General features: G+C 42.5%; 1 pseudogene; it reads right to left on the bottom strand.

Annotated features, from left to right (window-relative positions):
- Positions 1–1,484: 1,484 nt before the first annotated feature.
- On the bottom strand, positions 1,485–2,280 carry LOC148030965 (2-Cys peroxiredoxin BAS1, chloroplastic-like; annotated as a pseudogene).
- Between the last annotated feature and the right edge of the window lie 6,078 nt (positions 2,281–8,358).

Genomic DNA, 8,358 nt, shown 5'->3' with positions numbered 1-8,358 from the left:
AATAGTATTGTTCAGAGGATGTACTCACCTCTTGATAGAATGAAGCATGTATTTACTATTGGTTATTCTCAGTTTACAGTAAATAGTTTACGTTGGTTTAAGCCTATGGAAGCTATGTGCAAGGGCGAACGCATATCTATGAAACCAACTACTAAGGAACTGAGAGCACTAGGTTATTAGCTGAAAACGAAGGCATTTTAGGCATCTTTAATGGGCTGAATATTAATGACACTATGGTAAAATTTCAGCAACTTTACAGGCTGAAAATAGAGTGTTGTCAGTATATTATTTGGGCATGTATGATATTATAGCATTGTTTTCTTAGCAAGAAGCATTACAATGGGTTGAAGAACTTGTGGAGACAAATTATAAGATAGTTGACCAAAAGGTGAAACCTATTGCTTTGCCGCTTCCACTAGAAAGTAAGGGTCTATATGAAAATGTGTCAAGATATCCAAGCTTACAGGATCCTAAAGATATAGGTCATCAATTTACAACTATAACATTATAGAAATTGAAAGTTGGTGTAGAAGGGTTTCTTTTATCTACCAAAAGAGACTATTTTATGCAGATGTTCACTAGATATGGAAAACCATTTACATTTCAGCCAACTAAAATAGGTTGTGTGGATCCCAATGTTGTCTCTCTTATGGTAATATTTACTGTGCCACATGTACCATGGAACTTGAGGCCTGTTCTAGTGCCTAAAGCTTACTTTCCAAAGCTAATGGATTTGCTAGATGAAAAGATTCACATGAAGATCTTGGAGCCCTCTTCAGCCTCGTACTCAAATCATTGGTTTACTCTGCCAAAAAAGAATTCGAATGGGGCTTTGAGATTTATTCAAGACATGAAACTGGTCAATAAAGTGGCCATAAAAAATGTGGGTGTAGGTCCTATGGTTGATGAATTTGCAAAGGCTTTTGTATGTAGAGTGATCTATTCTTTGGGTGATCTTTACTCAGGGTATGATCAGTTTTAGCTTGTAGTTGAGATTGAGGATATCACAACCACGAAGAATCCCTTAGGGTTAGTATGGATGTGTACTCTCTCACAGGGTGCAACAAACTCAGTGGCACACATGAAAAATATTATGAATAGGGTACTCAAGGATTTTATCCCACAATTGACAATGCCCTTCTTAGATGATCTAATCAAAGGGTGTGCAATGAATGAAAAGAATGAAGAGATGGATGCTCATAGGTGCATACAATTTGTTGCAAACCATATTGTTGATTGTGAAAGGATTTTGACGCATCTAGAAGAGGTGCATTTTAACTCTTTCTTGAGTCTTTGGAGTTGAAGAGGTTTTGATTGTTGGGCATATGTGTGGGCTCTATGGGCAAAGACCATCAACGACAAAAATAGATGGGATTGAACGACTACAAAATGTTTGCACGAATATATCAGAGGTGTATAGATTCTTGGGTGCATGTGTGTTCTATTTAATTTGGATCCCTCACTTTGCACATATATTTGATGCTCTATCTCAACTCTTGAGAAAAGGTCAATGTCTTCTCACCAGGTTTCTAGCCTGCAGGACATACCTCATCTGGATTGTCTTGCACATGTTGAACAGCCTGGAGGGTCCTAAGGGTCTCGTCCACACTACGCCCAATTGCAAGATTGTTGATGGTAGCATGCTGAATAATGCCTTGCTTGTCAATGATAAAAAGACCTCAAAGGGAAACACCCTGGCTAGGAATGAGGACATTGTAGGCTTTCTAAATGGTTTTTGTTAAGTCAGCAACAAGTGCATATTTCAGGTCACCCAAACCGCTAGACTTCCTGTCAGTCTGGATCCATGCAAGGTGGGAAAACACACTATCAATAGACACACCAAGCACTTCAGTGTTTAGCTTCTCAAACTCTGCATAACGGTCACTGAAAGCAGTGATTTCTGTGGGGTAGACAAATGTGAAGTCAAGTGGGTAGAAGAAGAGCACAACATACTTCTTGCCCCTGTAGTCAGAGAGTTTCACGTTGATGAATTCTTGATCAAAGACAATGTCTTCCTCGAAATCAGGTGCTTCATTTCCTACAAGTGGAAGTTTAGCTCTGTAGATTCCCAAAGTTGAAATACCATTACTACAGCTAGCATGGCCACAGTGACCATTGCTCCATTGAATGGGCACTCAGCTTCTATTGGCACAGATCCAAGCACTCATTGTATGCATATCTACAACACAAGCACAATAATTCAGCGTATAGTAATTCAGCATCTTCCATAGCCCACCTGAGCATTTGACATGGCTCATTGCTCAAGTTGTTTGATCCCATGGAGCAATTTTGACAGACTTTAAGTTCAAGTGCAGTTTTGGATTCTCTGATTTCATCGGAATCTGTTGTCCTTTGACATTACCAGCAAGATACTATTAGGCACTTACCTGGTTCTGATAGAAGGAATTCTGCATGAAATTCTGTATATTTTGTTTCCTTGTCTATTTTGTGCAAAAGTCCCTTCCAACTATGCTTTCCAACACCAAGAATTTGCCCAAAATCTTGCAAGAACTCTATCCTCCTACAAGAATGATTGAAGGAAGAATCTCCTAGAGAGTAGGTTAGGCATTTTCACCACTGTAGTCACCACGAAGTGAAGGCTCTTTTGGCCTGGAACCAGCTCTCAATTCGCACACAATCCAAGTGAATCAAATTCTTATCATAAAAGTGATGCTTCTTCTACAGCAAACACTCCAGATTGTAAACTTGTTGATGGCAATGTTCTAGCAGTGCATTCTGATTGCCCTAGACATTGCAAATGCGTAAGCTCGGAGTGCTCTATTTTGTAAGGAGGCCGAGATAGTCTCTCAGGAAGATGTATTCAGCTCTGGCTCCTGGGCTTACCCGAAAGCTCAAGGAAGTATTGGATACATGGATAGATCCCCCAGATCTGCTTGTGTCCTTGGGTGCCCTTTCTTCATTTTACACAGACAGCACACCGTAGGCGAGGAAGAACCTCCGGACTATAATAGAGCGACAAGGCTTGTCCATCAATGATCAGTTCTTAAAAGCTTCTGAAGCAGTGCAAATTGCTTTTGATGCAGTGGAACAAGAGGAAATGAAGCGCGTTGCGGAAAGCCAGGTCAAGAGCTTCCTTTCAACCCGTCTCCCTCTCCTTCCATGTCTACACCAAAAGACAGGTCCTTAGGCTTTGTCAGGCTTGCCAAAAGCAAATCTGAGCAAATCCAAGTTTCCTGCAATGTTGTCAAATTCATACGTGGATCATCAATTCCACCATTGCCATGGATTAGATCACAAAAAGAACAAGAAGAGAGAATGCAATGTTGTGTATCCTATTCGTGAAGCTTCAATGTGAGAGGCAGTTTGTAAAGCTCTAATGATTACTTTTGTGATCCTGCAAGAGGATGAGCTTCCAACAGAATGGAAAGGTGCTAGAAATCTCACACCACACAGAGTTCAACTAGGCCCTCCTTGATGGATGTCATCAGCTTAGCCCCTGGACAAATATGTGCAAGTACACAGAAAATGCTTGACCCTGCAGCTGTAGTGGGCATGGATCCTGAGCAGGACCTTACAAGATCTTTGAAAGAACCATGATGATGGTGATGATGACAACTCCAGTGCCACTAAAATGGTATACAACCAGTAGCTCTTGATGCTTAGAGGCTCTCTATGCCGTTTATTCTTTAAGAGCAGATGGGTTCATGGAGTGCAGTGGAGGTAACAGGCTGATCTCCTCCATGGAAGCTTGAGAGGAGCTTGAAAAGAAAGAGAGAGAAAGAATCTCCCTAAAAAGTAATAGTAACTACACCCTCCTCTACTCCTATTGCCACTCTTTTTTTAGGAAAATACATTCAGAAAATGGCCTAAAATGACCAATGAATTGCTAACTTCAGCCTTCAATCTTGGTCCAAGGACTCCATTAATTCTTCTAACTACTATCCTCTTGGTCCTTGACCTGTAGCTCTTCAGTGCTCCTCCATTTTTGTGCCTGTCACTGTGTACTTGAAACTTCTTGGATTTTAAAACTGAAAATGATAGTAACTGAGCATGTAAAGTAACTACATGGATCAGAACTAGAGCTCTGATACGACTTGTAATGAAGGAGATCTAGGAGAGAGAAGGAGCGAGGGGAGAGACTGCAGAGAGGAGAGAGAAAGAGAGAGAAAGAGGGTGATGAGGAGAGAGAAATACTAGGAGTAGAGAGAGAAAGGCAAGAAGAGGAGAGAGAAATGGCTGGCAGCCATGGAAGGACAGGGAAGAAGGTGAAAGGAAAAATGTGTATTCATCAAAATGGTGCCATGCCAGTGTCCTTCATACCTTTTATACCTAGATCAGTGTAACATTAGGTATTTCCCTCCATTACAGTCCTGCATAATCAGAGTCAATGTACCCCACGACTCCTGTATCCTGGCTGCCATAGCATTTGCACATATCTGCAATGCCCTTCAGGTACCACATGATACCCTTCTTGCCATCCCAATGCTTCTTGCCAGGTGTAGCCATATAGCATGCAACAACACCAACTGCAAAGGCAATATCTGGACGAGTGGCGGCTATCATGGCATACATAAGACTGCCCACTGTGGATGCATAGGGAATCTTGGCCATCTGGGCCCTCTACTCATCTGTCTGCAGAGAATCAGCCTGTGATACCTTCACATAAGAAGGCAATGGACAGCCAATAGGCTTTACGTCCTGCATGAAGAAGCGCTCAAGGACTTTATGAATATACTCCCTTTGTGACAAGTAGAGGAGTCCTTGATGCCTGTCACGTCTAATGCACATACCAAGTATGTGAGCGGCCTGTCCCAGATCTTTCATCTCAAAGCTCTTCTTGAGCTGAGCCTTAAGAGCATCTAGCTCATCATGAGCTTTCCCTTCTATCATCATATCATCCACATAGAGTACCAAAATCAATAAAGAACCCTCACGGGATTTTTTCGTGTAAAGACATGGATCCAATAAAGGCATCAAACTTATGATACCACTCCCTAGGTGCATGTTTCAAGCCATAAAGACTTTTCTTCAATTTGCACACTAGGTGCTACCTGCCAGGTTCTGTAAAGCCCTTAGGCTGCTCCATATAAATCTCATCATGCAAGTCCCCATGTAAGAAAGCCATCTTGACATCCACAAGTCAAGTTGAGAAACCAAAGCCAAGACTAAGCACAGGGTGGTCACACCATACTCGTGCTTAAAACCCTTTGCTACCAATCTAGCCTTGTATGCCAGCTTGGGGTGTCTAGGGGTACTTTTTAGCTTGTACACCCACTTGCATGGCAAAACCTTCTTGCCTATAGGCAAGGAAACCAAATCCCAAGTGTCATTCTTATGCAGGGAGTCTATCTCTGACTGCATAGCCCTCTCCCAGGAGTGACTATCACCCCTGCGTATAGCCCCATCATAGGTGAAAGGCTCTCCTGCATTTGTAACCAAGACATAATGCATCGAGGGCTAAAATCTATTAGGTGGACGTCTGTCTCTAGTAGACCGTCTCATGATAGGCTCTGTTGTCTGCCTAGCTGCCTCTCCAACACCCTGACCATGAGCATCTGCTGCAGCTGTAGGCTGTCCAACTGGCTGTGTGGGAGCTCGGCTCCTCCTGAAATATGACATTGTGGATCTCAATAACTCTCTTAGGCTGCCTATGCATTTTATCTTCATGGAAGACTACATCATGACTGCGGATGACTTTCTATGCCTGCGGATCCCAGAGATGATAACCCATCTCGACTACATCCCCATAACCAAGGAAAATGCATTTGACACTCTTGGGATCTAGCTTACTTCTCTTGTCCCTGGCACATGGAAAAATGCCTCACATCCAAAGACAAGGAGATGCGCATAAGAGGGAGGTTTTCAAGTCCATACCTCCTTTGCAACCTGGAAATCCAAACCACTAGAGGGTGATCTGTTTATGAAATGCACAGCTGTACTAACTGCCTCAACCCAAAAGCTCTGTGGTGGTAGGCCTGCATGGCTAAGCATACTGCATACACGCTCCTGGATGGTTCTATTCATCCGCTCAGCCAAACCATTCTGGGGGGGTGTAGGGGGTGGTCAACTGACGCTTAATATCCCTCTCATCACATAACTGCTCAAAAGCACGTGAGACATACTCACCCCCATTATCTGTCCTTAGGCATTTTAGCCTATACCCAGACTGGTTCTCAACCAATACAAGCCATCTCTGAAACACAGCCAAGACATCGGATTTCAGCTTAATGGGATAAGCCCAAACTTTCTATGAAAAATCATCTATGAACATAACAAAATACTTTGCACCACCCATAGACTGATAAGGCATGGGCCCACAGACATCTGAATGTACCAATGCCAAGGGCTCACTCATGCATGGCCTACCAGACTTCTTATGCGTAGACCTAGTCTGCTTGCCATAAAGACAATACTCACATGAATCAAAACATGCATAATCAAGGGGCGGTAAGTACTACAAACCAGAAAGCATTTTCATTCCCTTCAAAGACATATGGCCCAAACGGGCATGCCAAAGAGATACATGTGGGATAGAACCCATAGACAAAACATGATCAAGGGAAGAAGCTGATACAATCAAGGGGTAGAGACTGCCAGCCTTGGCACCTCTTGCAATCACAAGTCTGCCACATGAGTGATCTTCCATGCAGAGTCTCCAAAACATACATGATATCGTGCGTCATCAAACTATCCAGCTGACATGAGAATGCCTATCAAAGCAGGTGCATGACATACATCTTGCATAACAAAACTGCTGCTAGAAGGAAATTGCAGCCTAACATCACCGATGTCCACAATATCAAGAGAGCTGTCATCACCCAAGCGCACAGAACCCAAAACAGTACGGTATGAATGAAACCACTCTCGGCAAGGTGTCACATGAAAGGACGCACCTGAGTCCAAGAGCCAACACTGTGCATACACAGAGTGTATCTTTGTCATCTGCGAAGCACTAGAAAAAGCTACTAGGATATAATCATCAACATTCTCAGCTTACATAACATTGATATCTTCAATTTTAACACTGGACTTTGCAGGTACTATGCTGCGATGAGAAGACTTATCATGCACTTTTTATTCCCCCTTATCTTTGCGCCTTTCATTGCGCAATTCATGGCATTGTGGCCTTATATGGCCCTTTTTCCCACAATGGTGACAAGTAACATCTGCATTCCTGCCACGGGATTTGCTACATGACTTTCCACGAGACTTGGACCGAGATTTCTGAGAATCCGTCCACGGCCACTACCACTAGCATGCTTTCCATATCCATCATTCTTGCCTCTAACTGTCATAGCATGAGACACACGAGAGGCATCCAAATTCTTACGGTTAACCTCTTCATACAGAAGAGCACTCTAAACATCAGATAATTTCAAGGTAGCAGTAGAGGCACATAATGTAGTGCGGAATACATCGCATGACTCATTAAGAGTACCAAGCAAGAAAAGAGGAGTGACATTCTCTACAAAAGTGATGTCTTGCAAAGTCAAGTTCTTGAGTATAGCATGGAACTGGCTCAAGTGAGCAGGCATAGGCACATTCTCCTTCATGCGTAGATCCATAAGCTGCTTCAGGCAATACATCTGACTCGTTGGACTTTTCTTATCATAGAGATTTTTTATCTTTTTCCACAACTGCCATGCACTCTGTTCTTCCTCAAAGACATTATAGTGAACTTGTTCTATGAGAGACAATACAATAGTGGACTTGCATAACTCATCAAGCTCAAGCCATTCCTCATCTAGCATAGTTGTAGGCGAATGCCTGCTTAATCTCAAAGGTTTGATCTACAATTTCTGCACCAACATTTGCCAAATCTGGCTCTTCCAATAAGAGTAATTCGTACCATCAAGCTTAGTGATGTTGAAAATAGCATGATCAGTGGATGAACTTGCCATAATGCAAGTTGAAAGACTGTAGACAGTTCAAAACCGCTTGTTGTTTACTGTAGAAAATGACCAAAAAAATCACTAAAATCGAGGAAAAATGGCAAAGTGGAACCAAAACTACTGCCCACCAAATACTAGTGAAAGCACATCATTTCAGAGTGTTTCAGCATGAAAAATCCATGTCAGTCCATACATACATGCTAGCTGTAATAAATTTCAGATTTCAGGAAAAGAGAGCTAACAGTGCCAAAATCGGATCCCAATGCAATCAGATACTGCCAAGACCAAAGTTGGCATCATGCGGGCATAGTGTAAGCATATGACGGTTGATAAGTATGAATCCAACACTCAAGTATGTCATGCAAACATCTACCAGTGAGAGTAGGCACATCCCCCAGGCAACAGGGCAAAGTGTTCCTGCCACTACCAAAACTTGACAAAAGTAGGTGTAAGTTCATAAAGATACAGATCCAAAACTGAGACTTAGCTCATAAGCATACAGTGA

Source organism: Lygodium microphyllum, chromosome 9 (genome assembly GCF_053477565.2).
Source record: "Lygodium microphyllum isolate KBCC chromosome 9, Lygodium_microphyllum_v1.1.10, whole genome shotgun sequence".
In the NCBI taxonomy this organism is placed as follows: domain Eukaryota; kingdom Viridiplantae; phylum Streptophyta; class Polypodiopsida; order Schizaeales; family Lygodiaceae; genus Lygodium; species Lygodium microphyllum.
The sequence above is the reverse complement of the archived record's forward strand: the minus strand, read 5'-3'. Positions and strand labels throughout refer to the sequence as shown.